This window comes from Lolium perenne, chromosome 1, assembly GCF_019359855.2.
Source record: "Lolium perenne isolate Kyuss_39 chromosome 1, Kyuss_2.0, whole genome shotgun sequence".
NCBI classification, from domain to species: domain Eukaryota; kingdom Viridiplantae; phylum Streptophyta; class Magnoliopsida; order Poales; family Poaceae; genus Lolium; species Lolium perenne.
This window is the reverse complement of record NC_067244.2, coordinates 157,459,276-157,473,901: the sequence shown is the minus strand read 5'-3', so window position 1 is coordinate 157,473,901 and position 14,626 is coordinate 157,459,276. Positions and strand designations below refer to the sequence as shown.

Sequence of the window (14,626 nt, the reverse complement as noted above, 5' to 3'; positions counted from 1 at the left end):
CACACATGCTAGCTATTGGTTTGGCGTTTCAGCTGAGTCTGCACGAAGTATTTATAATGTGGGCAAGAGGAGGGATATGAATCAGCTAGTGCTCACCACTTGATCTTATTGGCTCTGCAATTTGTATGGAAATGTTGATATCTCTATCCATATGGAATATATTCTTGGGATGCAATGTCGTTAAGAAAATTCCAACTTAGACAAATCAGTTCCCACTGGATCGGATATGTAGGGATCTGAGAGATTGGGGATCAATATTAGTCTAGGAGATTAATATTTTTGGTGTTTACTAGTTTCATAATACCACCAAAATAGTTAGTGTATGATACTAGGTATGATACTCCTATTATGGGTAGTCTAAAGAAGGGCACGAGCATCTTTCCACGTTAATTACTAATTATCCTAACTTAATTAGTTGGCCCGTCCAAATCTAGATCTGGACCTGTAACCCCACGTACATGTGCTCGTTCCTCCAGCTGCGTTAGGTCGGGGAAAGGAAATCGAAGAAAATAAGCACTGCTATGGATATGCTAACTAGGTATATACCACATCGGGGTTTCCTGATTCCGGTAAGTCCAGGTGACTCACAAATGGTGGTGAGGCCTATGGCCCAACCAGGCAGCCTAGTTGCTGAAAATTCAAGATGGCGGAGTTCAGCCCAGAGATAAGTAGTCAGATCCGTCCATAGCATATGTGGAACGGAACCGTGACATGCATAACAAGATAACTTAGCTTAGTCTAGACTTAATCGTATCCGGATGGATCTTTACTATTGTAACCCTAGATTCTGCCGTCTTTATAAGCCGAACTCTGTGAGCCCTAGAGGCACAACCCAACTTATTGTAATCTCGCACTAGTTCCCTGATAATTCCAGATAAGCAACAGTAAGGCCTTGCCACCATTATGAGATTTCTGAACCTAGGTAACCCGTGTGTTCCCATCCTGATGACTCCTCACTTAGTGACTCTCTCTTCCCTTTATGAGGAACCCCTCATCGGACACCATTGAATAGGCAACCACAAACACAATGTACGAAGTGGTCGAGGTCGCCCACATCTGCTAAGGTCTCGCGGCCATGTCTGCACTGCTCTTGCATCTTGCCGGACGTGCACGAGATGTTCACGGACATTCCTGTAGTTTGAGCTTCTGCATTGATTTCTCAATTAACAACTCGATCACGGACATGTACTAGTCAAGAGAATTGGCTTCGAGCAGAGAGAAAACAACGCATACTAATTATCTCAAATCAAACGGTCAATGAGCAGGTGAAGGAAAAACGAATATCGATCGGTGAAGCAAAACTAGAAAAATCAGAATTTGTTCGCACAATCCAAAGAGATGCAGCTACATGGATGCAAGAGAACTAAACTAGATGCAGACGCAGCTACATGGCCGCGAGGCTTTAGCAGATGTTGGCGACCTCCATCTCTTCGTACTTCTCATCAAGAGGATCGATGTTTCTTTTCTCCGGCCTAACGCAGATCAGGAGCGAGCATATGCGGCGGGTTACATTGACAAGATCGTATAAGTAATTGGTTACAGGCCTCTAGACATAATTAGAAATTAATTGAGTTAGAATCTAGGCGGACCAACTAGTTGAGTTAGGATAATTAGTAATTAATTCAAAAAGACAATCGTGCCCTTTATATGTTTGGAAGATGGATTTTTTTTTGAACCTGAACAGTGAGTTTCCTCACTGCATTTTTTTTTTGTTAAGGAGTAGTATGTATTTACAAAAACGTAGTGCTGGAGGGGAGCACCAAAAGAACAAAAGAAGCTAACCTATGAAAAGAAAACATTTACATAAAGTTGTCTACCCAGGTCCTAAGACCACTTTAAGTTGGGAGAGGGGGTTTATGGAAGCACGGATTTTTAACTGGAGTTCACTAGTCATAGTGGGAAGTAACATAGAGTAGTAACATGCACATGTTACTACTCTATGTTAGTACCTTCATAGTGGTTAGTAACATCAAAATAGTATCACATATGTCTTCATTAATTAGCTTATAGACTCATTGTATCTTGGGAAGTGTGATGTTACACTAACTAGCTATGTTACTCCATTCTCCTCTCTCCTCATTAACTCACTGCCACATAAGCAAATTTGCTGAGTTGGACACTTAGTTACTAGTGAAGTTACTCCCACTATGAGTAGTCTAAGACTACTCATAGTGGGAGTAACATAGAGCTACATGCATTGCCAACTATGCAAATTGATGACATGACATGATATTAAATGAAGAAAGAGATGGTTGTGGTAACTATCTATGTTACCATAACATCACACTTTTCAAGATATAAAGTTTACAAACTAATTAATACACTCATGCATGATACTACATCTAAGTTATTATGCATTATGAAGGTAGTAATATAGAGTAGTGTTACCATAACATCACACTTCTCAAGATAGAATGAGTCCACAAGCTAATTAAGACTGTGACACTACTATATGTTACTCCCCACTATGACTAGTCTAATATTCGCCGATAGTCATAAAATCTGTCAGAAATTGCTCTTAACTGATGGGTTACTCTTAGCATATATATGGTTGGTTGGTTATTCACGTGATAACTTGTGGGGCAATATATATATATATATATATATATATATATATATATATATATATATATATATATATCCTGTTACCCATACATTTAAGGGTCGTTGGTTGACCAGAAGCTTGACGGCAGCTGCCCATCATTTATAGTGTACTTTCTCCATCTCACCAAAAGTGTCTCAGCTTTTTTCAAAATTTAAATGTAAGATGGGAGGGAGTATAACTGAAACCTCATCATAATGTCGGACAATTGTAATATTTTCATATGCTTCTTTTCTACTACCTTAGTTTTAAATTATAAGACGGTTTGGTAGGAGTAGTCTAATTTAGCCTACCAAAATGTGCACAGTGATATTTTGCTTTTTTATATCAGGACTCATCACATTTAGTGGGAGAAGTTCTATGTGCATTCTACGCATCATGGAAATGCAAAAGCAAATTAACTAAATGATATGATGTTTTGACTTTCCTCAAGATATATCGTGCTTGAAACGATAATGCTAAAGCATCTAATTCTACTGAGATAGTGCCAATCTGGCAACCCATAGCAGCAAAATACGGGCTACAAATCTTGTCAAAGGAAGAATCTAGCTAGCTCTTGCAGGTGGCAAGGTTCCTGATGAAGAACAAGTTCCATATTGGAATTTTGAAGGACCATTCCAACAACACATTTCCATTCGTTGCACCTTCGCCGGAACTGTTCTCGGTGTGGACTTGCTACCATGTCAACCAGCACTAGTGTATCTGGTACTATGAATTAACCTCAGGCTTGGGGGAGAACCTATGTCATAGCGTACTACCAAAAGATTGTCGAATTTAGCATGTTAGACATCTATCATAGCAAGGTCCAGTCTATGATATCGGGCGATCATCTAGATAACATTACGCGAGTTTGCCTTTGGCCTACAAAAGCGGCAGTTCGAGGGCATAGAGCTCTAAGGCTTTGATTTCTTCAATAAAGAATATTTATTAATATCATCAAGACACCAGTACACTTGAAAGGATCGTATGCCGCATCTAGGGGGTGATTAGGTGCTAACCAATTTTTAGTTCTTTTTTAATTTAAGTTTGACACAAAGGTAAATTCTCTAGATATGCAACTATGTAAATTTACCTATATGATAATATATATACAACTAAGCAAGATATGGCTAGACAAGATATAATAGAGCTATTAAGGATAGAGGTAAACGAGAGTGGAGCACGCGAAGATACAGAGATGGTTCCCGTAGTTCCTTCCTTTTGAGGGGAAGTACGTCTACGTTTGGAGTAGTATGGTCGCCACGAAGGCCAGACCAACGTTACAAAGACCTCACTCAGGTCTCCTGTGAGCAACACCACAAAGGCCTAGCCCACTTCCACTAAGGGATTTTCTCGAGGCGAAAATCGGGCCTTTACAAGGTTTTTGGGGCACACATCCACAACCGAATTGGATGCTCCCAATATTTGTAACAACAACAACAACAACACTAGGGTTCCAAAGAGGAACACTAGCAAAGAGACCCTCAAGCAAATGAGAGGGAAATGTAAATCGATTCGGTGAAGATGTAGATCGGGGTCTTCTCCTTCGATTCTCTAAAGATCAAGAGCTTTGGATGGTTGGAGGAAGAGATCTAGTGAATCTTGTGTTTCTTGGTGTGGCTCTAATGGTGGATGAACTTGAGCAAGAATGAGCAGCTTGAGGTTGAGGAAGAAGGGGGTATTTATACCCCTGAAAAATCGAGCTGTTGCAGGAACCTGGGGGGCGGTGACAAGGTATTAACTTATCAATGCATATACGTATTGTAGACTAGGGTTTCGTTGGAAGTAGAGGGCAAGTAGATCTCGAAGGTTTCAGCCGAAAAGTACTCGACGATTAAGAAATTAGGGTTATGTTGACAATAGATTCGATCCTCTCTTTGTCCCTCGACTCCCCCTTATATAGGAGGCGGAGCCGAGAGATTCGTAATACACAAGTTACAGAGTCCGGGAGGGTTTCGAACCCGTCCCGCAAGATTACAAGTAGTACTTCCTAATACAACTCTAGCTTTCCTTTATAATAACTTGGGCTTCCGAATCTTCTTATTCTTCGAGTTATGGGCCTTCAGTAAACCCCGGGTACCATCTTCGGCAGGCCCATTGGGGATGCCTATGTCAGTAGCCCCCCGAGATTTTGCTTGAATCGAAGAATCAGGGAAAATCTCCAACTTTAATCATTCAATGACTCTGCCGAATTTATCACATATCTTTGGATATGCAATTATATATTGTAGAGGGATGATGGTAGTTGGGGCTAGTTCATCTGACGGATCAGGTACTAGTTAACTGCTCTAGTGGCAATCCGCAAAAATCTACTTCAAGATCACGTCCTTGGACATGATCTCGGGATACTGGTGTAAACTTCGACAGGTGCCGCTTAAGGTCTTACCATTCTGTCGAGTCCCAGTCATATTTTATCGGGTACCTAACGCGTCCGTTAGGATTTTTCTTCGTATCTATTGATACGGAAAAAAGTAGCAAACCGACGTCAGAGACGGTGCCACGCCGCTCAGAACGGATCTGGGGTCTTAGCTTCACAAAGTTTTGCGGCATTCAGAGATTATTCGCGACTTTGGCGCTCTGAGAATATTTTGTCGAGTGCTTATTCGGCTGTTGGAATAGCACATTTTATTGAGTCAACGGATGACTTATTTTGCCTTCCCGATGGGAGTATATGTAGAGTTATTTGTAGAACTCGAAATATGCTCACTTCTTCTTTTTATTATTATAATTTCATCGGGCACACGAACAGCGTTCCCGATGGGAGTAGCCCCCGAGGCTACAGCCAAGGACTAGTGCTTGGTTGTAGGCTCAACACTTTAATGCCTCATGTCACTATATTGTCATTCTTTCTCGAACTTCTCATATCTATCGGGTGCGCAACCAGCGCTCCCGATGGGAGTAGCCCCCGAGGCTATGAACAAATGCTTGCATTTGGTCACAGGCTCTCGCCATTTCTATTTTGTCATACTTGAATTTTTCTTTTTTCAAAGTAGCCCCCGAGCATTTGAGCAAAAACTTGTATTTGATCAAAGGCTCTCGAAATTACCAGTCCTTACTCTTTGTCGCCAATGTTCAAATTATTAAAGCCGATATTTTTTCATTGATAAAGTGACGTCAGTGCTGACGATAGCCACGACCAATGTATCGGGAAGACGCGAGCAACGCTCTCTCTCTGTCTTGCGGGCCCAAAGCCCTCATCAATTTGACACGTCGTGCAAGTGGGGGACACACGGCCTCCGCTTTTCCTGGCGCACACACTGTAGCGCCTCCTTTCCTTCACAGTGAAAATACGCCTTTACCCCTCATCCACGTGTACAGCATCCATATCACAACTTTTCCATCCAACGGTGCGTCGTTTCGCCGATTCTCTATTTAAGGTCATCTTTTTCCTCCGTTCGCCCTTTCGCTCACGCCGCACCTCTGCTTTCCTCTGCAAAAATCCCCCATTGCGCCCAACTCTTCTTGAGCTCAGCCACACCCACGCTTGTCGCGCTACGCCATTGTTGATGCCACCTCGTCGACTCACCAGGCACATCACTCCGGAATCCAAGATGGCGACCACGGATCTGGGAAACACTGAGTGGGAGAGATCCAAAATCTCCACCCAAGACATCAACTTGCTGAAGAAGCTTGGGATCAGCAAGAAGAAAGACTCGCTGCGCTTCCCCAGCGAGGAGAGCTATCCATCCCCTCCAATGGAGTATCGGGTCAGTTTCGTTGATCACCTCATCCGCGGCCTTTCTTCCCCCATTCACAATTTTCTGAGTGGGTTGCTTTTTGTGTACGGATTGCAACTTCACCATCTTACTCCCAACTCCATCCTCCACATCTCGATTTTTATCACTCTTTGCGAATCTTTCCTTGGGGTCCTGCCTAACTGGGCTTTATGGAAACGCATTTTCCTCCTTCGTCGTAATGGCTCTCCCAACGTGGCCTATAACATAGGTGGCGTTGTTATCTGCGTCCGCCCTGATGTCGAATATTTTGACGTCAAATTCCTGACTCTGTTCAAGGGTGTCGCAAAAAATGGTTATATATCCACGAGGAAAACCATAACTCGGTGGAAGACAACATTCCCCCTTTTGACGGCAACGAAAAAATCTGTCGCCGCCGGTCCTGGGACGCATAGGCTAGCGATGAAGAAAAAGCGGTGACAGAGGCGCTGATGACACGCATCCACCAGCTTCAAAATACCCGTGGACAAGAATTGTCGGGTATCCAAATCACGACGTACTTCCTTAGGATTAGGGTGCAGCCTCTGCAAGCTCGCAAAAACCCCCTCTGGATGTATGCTGGCGACAAAGATGTGGACCGCCTGTCGGTAGATTTGTCGGTCAAGAACTTAGAAAAACTTGTCCGAAAAATCTCGTCGCTTAGCAAGAAAGACACCGTCCCGTCATCTTGTCGTGTGACACCATATAGCGCCACCAACGCGCTCCCTCAAGTAATCTTTTGTTTGACTATTTTTGCTGACATCCTTTGCATAACTTCTTGTCGATATTCTTTGTCTTTGCAGAATCATCCAGTTCTAGCTTCTCTTCCTCCCCTTCCTGAAGGTGGAGAAGTCTAAGAACGGGTTGTTGTCACCGACGACAACCAGGGTACTTCTCGCCCTGAGAGTGAAATCGCGGGTTCTCAAAAATCCGCGGCATCCTCTAAAAAGGAAGTTGAATCCGAGGCTACCGCTTCGACACACTCTCCTCCCCCAGCTGCTTCTCCAAAGAACAAGAGAAAAAGGGACGAGGTTGTCGATTCCGGCACCTCCAAAGCCGGTGCATCTCGTGCCGAAGAAGTTGTTCATGATGCTGAAAGGAAAACTTTCAATCCTTATGAAGATGCTCTTGTCAGCTCGTAAGTTCTTGCTGCTCTTTGTTGCTTGTTCTCAATATTTTGTCTATATTGTTTCTTTTCTTGTCGCCTAATTTATTGTAGTGGCGACGAGGATGAAAATACACCTATTGACGCGACTGCTCGAACGAGTATGTCTCGTACTTTAGTTGTCTGTGAAGCTCAACCTGATGGGGACGAAACTTCGCCTCCTCAACAAGACACAGAGCATCCAACTTCAGTTGCGAGCCCCCGAGCCTCTTCACCAAAGAGAGCTAGGGTAGAACCAGCCAAGGAGCCTATCCTGTTAACTGGTAGTTCCACGACTCCTTCCTTGGATGACGCAAGTTTTTCACTCTTTTTCTGTACATTTCGAGGATTTCAGTACTTTCAGCTCCCCTTTGTTTCTTGCAAAGTGCCGTCGAACTTTCACTTCCTATATTGATTTCTCTTTTCCTTTGATCTTCTCTTCAGCCTTTGATGAAGGAATTTATCCGTCTCGGTACCCAATTCGTCGGGTACCGTGGCCATGCCAAGAAGCTTGAAGGTACTATTTTTTATCTGCCTCTTCTGCTGAATATACTCCATTATTTTGTCATAACATTTACTGTCGTTTATTATGCCAGAAAATCTTGCGGAATCCAACAAACGCGCTGACGCTCTTGCTATAAAGTTGGAGCAAAGCGAAAGAGCTCGCAAGAAAGCTGAAGCAGATGCTGCCGCCGTCGAAGATCTTCGAAAAAGACTTCATGACGCGGAAACTTCTTTGAGCGACAATATAGCTCAGCAGTCTGCTCGTGAAACAGAAATTCTTACTCGCTAGGAGTCGCAGAGTCGACGTTTTGTTAGTAAGTACTCATATCTCTTCTATTTTTTCGGATCATCAAATTCTTCTTGTCTCACTTTTCTCTGACAAACTTTTTTGTGACTCACTTTGGGAAAACGCGGCAAGATTATGATCTGGAGAACCCTGAAGGTGATCGCCTTCTCGACGCTCTTTCCCTCCTTGAGATCCAAGGAGATGAGGCGCGTGAAGGTCTTACCGATGCCAGAACAGGTCTGTCGCGGCTATTTCCTTACTTCTTCCCGAAGAAGGAAGAACCCACGCCTTTTGCTGCTCTCGCCAAATGCTTCAAGTCTCAAGAAGATCTTGGGCTCAAACTTCGCCAAGAAGGTTTGAAAGTTGGCGTTGAAGGCACTATCGCCTTGGTCGCCGACAGCCAGCAAGATGTCGACTGGGCAAGAGTTGGCGACACAAAGGAGATGGAAACCGAGAGGTGGCAGTCGTTGATTAAGGCTGCCAAGCCAAATTCAAAGAAAATCCTCGCCTACCTTCGATGCAAGCCAACTCCCGCTCCTAGTTCATCGAAGCCGGAGGTCAAGTAGACCATCTTGTCTTTTTTTTACTTGTCTCTTTTGATGCTGTCGCCACAGTAGCTTTGGCGACAACTGCCTCAGTAGTTCATTAGGGACCCTCCTTTTGTAATAGCCATGTACATACTTTGAAAATCAATGGAAATCTATCTTTGCTTGATGATTGATGTCGAAACTTCTATTTCCAGTTGATATTTGACAACTGTACTTCAACTCCTCGTCCTTCTGATGCTTTTCCTGCTTCGTCCTGTTTGAAGAAAACACTTGTTGCTGATGAACTTATTGAAGATTCCTCGAGTAAGGGTTCAGCACAAGACTTGGAAGAACTTTGCCAACAACTTCAGTCTATAAAGAAGCAAGTACTTATAACAATGGAACAGTCTCGAAAATCGTTGGAGAGGGAAAAAATTGCGCTTCAGCAGACTCAGGATGCTATAGCTGAGAAAGAGGCCGCGGTTACTGAGGCTGCCGAAGCTTTTTCACGAGAAAATTACATGCTTCAACTGATGAATGACTCCAGCTTGGATATGACAGGTACACTTCATTCACTTGACCGTGCTTGATTTTATTCTTGCTATTCTTCCTTCCTTACTGATGTTTCCACTGAAATAGGTTCATTTTTGGATACCGCTGCCGAGGATCAACGTGTTGAAGCTCGATCCAACGTGCTTCTTAGACTTGCCGAAGAACATGGTTCCAACTTTTGGGTTACGCCTGAACGTACCCGCCAAATCGTCAGATTTCAAGATCGTGCGGGTCAGGTCCGTGATTTCCTCGACTTCTGTACAAGGACATTGTCTTTAGTTTACAACACCATGTTCCCGCACAATAAGATGCCAGAAACCCTTCCTGCTCTGATGGATAAATTTCGGGATGCACCTCGAATCCATGGATTTGTGCGGGCCCAACTATCTGCCGGCACAAGATTTGCTATGATGATGATACAAATATGCTATCCAAAGCTAGACATGAGTCGAATTGTTGCCAAGTGCCTGGCCAAGATGGCGAAAAGGAAGAGGAACATTGGCAAAATTGATGACATTGTGACCCCTGTAGCAGAAGAGATGATGGATGAACTCCTTCGGATGGACGCTGAGTTCTTTGTGAAGGGCAGCTATGCTGAACATAGTACTCGTACTGCAAATAATGAACGGATGACCATAGATGATATACTAGGCAGCAATTGGGAGTTTCTTGTCGAATTTTCTCAGGAGTTGCATCTTGTATGTTGTAAACATAATCTGTATTGTAAAGCCACTAGATATTTTTATTTTTTCTCGTCAAGCCCCCGAGAGTTTTGGTGGCGATTTTCTCTATTGTGTATGCGAGGTTGAACCAAGGCAAGATAAATTATATTGAGTGTACTATTTTTGCGGGTATTAGCCCCCGAGTTTTTTTGTCGATCACTATTTTGTATCGTCTTTTTATGTGGCGAGGTGCTTTGCACCAAGGCAAAATATTTTGTGTAAGTTGTATTCGTCGGCATTGTATATATATATTGTAACTTCTGGGCGCAAGCCCCCGAGCCTGTCAAAGAAAAAGATGTATATCTCCACTATCTTTATTATATTGCAGCACAGCGAGTCCGCCTCATTAAAAACCTTTTCCAGCCCCACTCGGTGCCCTGAAAAAGGAAAAGAGTGCGTCTAAAAACTCGCGGGCGTTTCAGTACCTTGTAGTTTTACAAGGAGGACTATATTTCGACTCTAGGCGTAGAAACGCCCGAGTTGTGCCACGTTCCAAGGATTTGGCTCGGCAGCTCCTGACTTCTTGTCCTTTATCCTGTATGCTCCTCCTTCGATTACTTCTGTGACGATGTAAGGGCCAAGCCACGGCGACTCGAGTTTTTCATGGCTTTTTTGATTGAGTCGTAGAACCAAGTCTCCAACCTGAAAAGATCTTGGTCGCAAACGTCGACTGTGGTAGTTTTTCAGATCTTGCTGGTACTTAGCGACCCGTGATAACACTTCGTCTCGAGCCTCATCAAGTGCGTCGACATCGTCTTCCAATGCTCTTCTGGAAGCTTCTTCGTCGTATTCCGTGACTCTTGGAGAGTCATGCTCTATTTCTATCGGCAGTACTGCCTCAGCTCCATGGACCAGAAAAAACGGAGTCTCCTGTGTCGCTGTATTTGGTGTTGTTCGGATACTCCATAACACACTCGGCAACTCCTCTGGCCAAGTATGTCGAGCTTTTTCCAATGGCCCTAACAAGCGCTTCTTGATACCATTGCAGATGATACCATTGGCTTTCTTGACTTGACCGTTGGTCTGCGGGTGCGCAACTGACGCGAAGTGCAATTTGATGCCCACCTCTGCACATTATGCCTTGAATTCCTTGGATGTGAAATTACTGCCATTGTCCGTGACGATGCTATGAGGTACTCCAAACCGAAAGACAATGCTTTTCACAAACTTGATTGCCGACGCTCCGTCTGGTGAATTTATCGGCTTTGCTTCTATCCACTTGGATTCTGAGTACACATCTATCACCTGCATAGTCAAATACACAGGTCATAATGAGAATGTGAAAGAAGGAATAGATGACTTTAGCATATTTATAGAACAATGAAGGGAAAAAAACACAAGATAAAAGTCACCATTTGAGCAGTGATAATAACAAATGAAAATAAAAGGCATATAAACTCTGAAAGAATATTCTTGTACTCTCTGACACTTAACTTTTGGCATTTTTGAAGCAACTTCACAAATTATCATTTCTTATGGAAGTTGTGATATCAATCAAACAAAACATTCATCATTTTTTTGTCATGAAGAATGTATATCTAACAGAATCATGAAGATCGTGCCCTTTCAAACTATCAAAAAATATATGCATATTCATAGTACAATCTCCCGTATAAGGAAGCAGCAGGAGAAGGAGCTTCTAGTTTTGCTTGGCTTATGTTCCTGTTCTCACTTAGTGCTCCTACTAAGTTAGTACCAATACCTACAGATGTTTTCATTACATTCACTTAAGAACGAATAGTAGAAAATTGATTTCAACATCTGGTACACTAACCAATGAAGAGAAGCTCACCAGGCTGACCTCCAGGTTGGGCTCCCTCATCCTCCTCCCCAAAAGAACCTCCACCAGCGCAGACTGCCGCAACACCACCGGTCCACACGGTAGTACACGCTGGTGCCACCACTCATTCTCGGCATCTCGTTCTCGGATGGAAACCTTACCGAGAAAATTCAAGAAATGGTGCCAGATGGGACGGACGGGTACCAGCACCGCCTATGTGGGAAAATTAAGGCAGAAGTCTGGGGCCTGATGTCTACTCACGCTCCTTTTCCTGTAGACAGTGTTGGGCCTCCAAGAGCAGAGGTTTGTAGAACAGCAGCAAGTTTTCTCTTAAGTGGATCACCCAAGGTTTATCGAACTCAGGGAGGAAGAGGTCAAAGATATCCCTCTCAAGCAACCCTGCAATCACAATACAAGAAGTCTCTTGTGTCCCCAACACACCCAATACACTTGTCAGATGTATAGGTGCACTAGTTCGGCGAAGAGATAGTGAAATACAAGTGGTATGAATGAATATGAGCAGTAGTAACGGCGCCAGAAAATAGCTTGCTGGCGTGCAGTTGATGGTAGTAATATTGCAGAAGTAAAGATGCAGTAAAACAGTAAATAAGCGATGATTGCAGTATTTGGAAACAAGGCCTAGGGATCATACTTTCACTAGTGGACACTCTCAACATTGATCACATGACTGAATAAACAAATACTACTTTCTCTACACTCTCTTGTTGGATGACAAACATCATTCATTGTGTAGGGCTACAAGAGCTCCCTCAAGCCGGAGTTAACAAGCTCCACAACATTCAATGTTCATATTTAAATAACCTTAGAGTGCATGATAGATCATTGCAATTATACCGAGTACTAACATAGCATGCACACTGTCACCTTCAGGCTATGAAAGGAGGAATAGATCACATCAATACTATCATAGTAATAGTTAACTCCATAATCTACAAGAGATTACAATCATAAACTACGCCAAGTACTACATGATGCACACACTGTCACCATTACATCATGAAGGAGGAATAGAGTACTTTAATAACATCACTAGAGTAGCACATAGATTAATAGTGATACAAAACTCATCATATGAATCTCAATCATGTAAGGCAGCTCATGAGATCATTGTATTGAAGTACATGGAAGAGAGATTAACCACATAGCTACCGGTACAGCCCTTAGCCTCGAGTGAGAACTACTCCCTCCTCATGGGAGACATCAGCAGTGATGAAGATGGCGGTGGTGTCGATGGAGATGCCTTCCGGGAGCACTTCCCCGTCCCGGCGGCGTGCCGGAACAGAGACTTCTGTCCCCCAGATCTTGGCTTCGCGATGGCGGCGGCTGCGTAACTTTTCTCGTCCCGTGGCTTATTATTCCGAAGTTTTTAGGTCAGGAAGGCTTTTATAGGCGGAGAGTCGGAGTCGGAGGGGGTCTGGGGCAGCCAGACAACAGGGGGCGCGCCCCCCCCTTGGGCCGCGCCGCCACCATGTGTGGTGGCCCTGGGCCTCTCCTCTGGCCCCTCTCCGGTGTTCTGGAAGCTTCGTGGAATTATAAGATACTGGGCGTTGATTTCATCCAATTCCGAGAATATTTCCTTACTAGGATTTCTGAAACCAAAAACAGCAGAAAACAGGAACTGACACTTCGGTATCTCGTCAATAGGTTAGTTTCAGAAAATGCATAAATATGACATAAAGTGTGTATAAAACATGTAGGTATTGTCATAAAACAAGCATGGAACATAAGAAATTATCGATACGTTGGAGACGTATCAGGGCCTCCTGCTTGCTCCCTTCCTGTCCCACCAAGGAGAGAATTCAGTTCCTAATCGAAAAAGAAAAGGGATGATTAAATCGATCTAAACTGGCAGAAAACAAACTGAATGGCTAAAAATTGAAACAATCACTTCATCCAGAGGCTAGAGCCACCACGCTCAAATGGAATGCATCGCAACACATACTCGCACCTGAGATGCGCCGTACTCTGCCTCCTCCCACACCAGGGTCGCCCCTCCTCGTTCCTCCGAGGTGCAGCTACTCCCACTTTTCTCCGTCTGCTGGGGAAAAATACGAGGAAGAACCGAAGAACGCGGGAGAAGGGAATGGTGTTGGGGTCGGTGGAAGAGAGAAGAAGAAGAGGCGTTGATCCGCTGGGGCCACTGTCGTCCACCAGCCGTGGCCACCATCGTCGACCTCGGTCCCGCTGCATGGCTACCGTGCTAGGGTTTGCCGGCCCTGTCACTACCCGGTTTGGTCCGGAGAGAGATTGTGGTGGCGGGGTGTCCTCATCCGGTGGCCGGAGACCCAAAACGAGGAGAAGGTTGATCCATGGGAGGAGCCCAGTGGTGGATGGGGAGGAGGTGGGGAGAGCAGAGGTGGCGACACGAGAGAACCGTGGGAGTATTGCTTGGTTTCTTTCTCTCCCGACCTACTTTTCCTCACCCGCGATCCCCAATCTTGCGCAGGTGCCCAGCCCGTGCGAGCCACGCGCCTATCGTGATGTGGATAGCCCCAGAAGGCTCGCCAGTACCTCGCACTTGCTTGTTCTCAATATTCACTAGATATTGTTTTTTTTTGAAATGTGGAAATATCACCCTAGCTTCTGCATCCAAGGGATACACGCGGCTTTTTTGTTAGATTATTCGCGAAACCGTATAAGAAGAATTACAAAGATCGAACCGAAGCCACCAAAACTAACGACAGATCGCTAATCCTACATCACCGATGAGGGCGGGTCAATGAACAGAGCCAACACCCTGACATCACACCAACGCGCATCATCAAAAAACCTAAGGCCTCGACAAGTCTCCCAATG

At 44.3% G+C, this 14,626-nt stretch overlaps 1 long non-coding RNA gene across 2 annotated transcripts; it reads right to left on the bottom strand.

Annotated features, from left to right (window-relative positions):
* Positions 1–11,252: 11,252 nt before the first annotated feature.
* LOC139830694 (uncharacterized) lies at positions 11,253–14,265 on the bottom strand. 2 transcript variants are annotated; one of them, XR_011743887.1, is made up of 4 exons: positions 13,779–14,262; positions 13,591–13,636; positions 11,822–12,055; positions 11,253–11,274 (listed from the first exon to the last, which is right to left on the bottom strand). It is a non-coding gene; the product is annotated as an uncharacterized lncRNA (long non-coding RNA). The 2 variants fall into 2 exon arrangements; XR_011743886.1 differs by lacking the exon at positions 11,253–11,274 and having other exon boundaries at positions 11,741–12,055; positions 13,779–14,265.
* Between the last annotated feature and the right edge of the window lie 361 nt (positions 14,266–14,626).